The 2,113-nt window shown below is 47.9% G+C and overlaps 1 non-coding gene across 1 annotated transcript; it reads right to left on the bottom strand.

Annotated features, from left to right (window-relative positions):
• Positions 1 to 1,565: 1,565 nt before the first annotated feature.
• On the bottom strand, positions 1,566 to 1,640 carry Trnat-ugu (transfer RNA threonine (anticodon UGU)). The gene has a single exon. It is a non-coding gene; the product is annotated as a tRNA-Thr (tRNA).
• Between the last annotated feature and the right edge of the window lie 473 nt (positions 1,641 to 2,113).

The raw sequence follows: 2,113 nt of genomic DNA, 5'->3' as shown, positions 1-2,113 counted from the left end.
GGTGCCGGTGCTCTGGGGTACAGCTTCCTGATGACGTCCTTTTCCAGTCCAGAGTCATTGAGCAAGGCGATGGTCTTGCGAGTCACGGAGGCTGTCGTGTCCTTGTCCGGTTGCTTGTAGGCAGTATCTTGTAGCAGTGAGTTTATCTTCTGCCAATAATCTTCTTTCCTCAGTATCACCGTGGCATTGCCTTTGTCAGCAGCTAGAACGACAGTGTCCTCATCCTCACGTAGGGCCTTAAGAGCCTTCCTTTCAGCAGACGTTATGTTGTTCTTGGGCATTTTTGCCTTCTCCAGGACCCTGCACGTTTCTCTCCTAACTTCCTCAGCTGCCTCCGTAGGGAGGCCGCGCACGGCTTGCTCGATGCTGCTGATAATGTCTCGCTTAGGTAGTGTCCTGGGTACTGGAGCAAAGTTAAGTCCTCTCGACAGCACTGATATTGTGGTCTCGTCCAGTTCTTTGCCTGACAGATTGATGACAGTCTTGGCATTGGTTGTGTGGTCGGCATGTTGCCGGGCTCCAGACAGTCTGGTGAACTTGCCACATTGTTTTTCCGTGGCTTTTCTCTTGTGGATCTCACTGCTTGCATATGTGTTTCCGTCGATCCACTCCCATGTGTGTGGTGGGAGATAGGAGGCCAATCGAAGGTGTTGAGTAAGCAGCATCCTTGCGTTCTTATCTAACTCCTGCCTGGTGACCCGTATGTGTTCGCGCACCAGGGCCGCGCCGGCTCGTTATAGTATGCGTCTGGATCTTGTCGTGCTAACAGGGTGCCGCAAGTTGGCAAATTTCGGCAACACTTCTTTGTCTCGACACCGTTGTAAGAAGGCCAGTCTGCTAAGCAGCTTGCCCGCCTTGAGTCGTAGTTTCTGTAGCATCTGGTAGCTGCGATGAATATCCTCCCCGTAGAGGTATGTTAAATGTGATTTGAGACTTTCTCGGCGTATTCCATTCGTGAAATCTTCTCGGGTGATCAGCCGAGTAAAGGCGTCGTCTTCTCGCAACGTTTCGAAGGGTTTCGTACCCATCATCTTCAAGCGAAGTGAGAACTATTTGTTAGGCGATAAACACTAGACCCATGTAACTTTTAGGATGCAACGTGAAGGTATTCGTGTACTTAAAGTAAATGAGAACTGGGAACTAGCAACAATCCTCTACTTTCGATATTATCGTCATCTAAGTGAAATAATTGAGTAGACCAAGGACATAAATGTTTTGTCACCGTGTTCTGACAAATTAGAGTATACATTAGTTTAAGTTGTCCCCCAGTATGAAATTACTTAGGCTTAGCAAAGGGCAGATTCCGACATAAAACAAATTTTACATCCGCAGTATGCTGAAACTAGTTAAAAAGACGAAGATGGAAAAAAAGATACGCGTAGATAGTATACTGCACAACTCTTACTGATAACACAATAAGAAATATATATGACGGTTGTATCTGTTCCCGAAAGAACAGTTACCGTGGATGACCATGCAGCTTTGCTAGAAATTAAATAATTAAATGGACACCCTAGCTGCAAACAGGCGTTGATGTACTTCATTGGGGACATGTTGAAAATGTGTGCCCCGACCGGGACTCGAACCCGGGATCTCCTACTTACATGGCAGACGCTCTATCCATCTGAGCCACCGCGGGCACATAGGATAATGCGTCTGCAGGGTCTTATCCCATGCACGCTCCCCGTGAGATCCACATTCCCAACGTGTCCACACCACTACATTCGTAGTGCGCCTAATAGATGTTTGCCCATCATACTCATTACTCGTGGCAGATTAATCTACCAAGTCCCGTAAGAGTTCGGGCATAGCGTGTGCGCTCGCACAAGAAGGTCAATGGCCGAGAATCCATATTTTAACTATATATGATGGTTGTATCTGTTCCCGAAAGAACAGTTACCGTGAATGACCATGCAGCTTTGCTAGAAATGAAATGATAATTAAATGGACACCCTAGCTGCAAATGTGGATCTCACGGGGATCTCACGGGGAACGTGCAAGGGATAAGTCCCTGCAGACTCGCTATCCTCTGTGCCCGCGGTGGCTCAGATGGATAGAGTGTATGCCATGTAAGCAGGAGATCCCGGGTTCGAGTCCCGGTCGGGGCACACAT

Source organism: Schistocerca cancellata, chromosome 8 (assembly GCF_023864275.1).
Source record: "Schistocerca cancellata isolate TAMUIC-IGC-003103 chromosome 8, iqSchCanc2.1, whole genome shotgun sequence".
NCBI classification, from domain to species: Eukaryota; Metazoa; Arthropoda; class Insecta; order Orthoptera; family Acrididae; genus Schistocerca; species Schistocerca cancellata.
The sequence above is the reverse complement of the archived record's forward strand: the minus strand, read 5'-3'. Positions and strand labels throughout refer to the sequence as shown.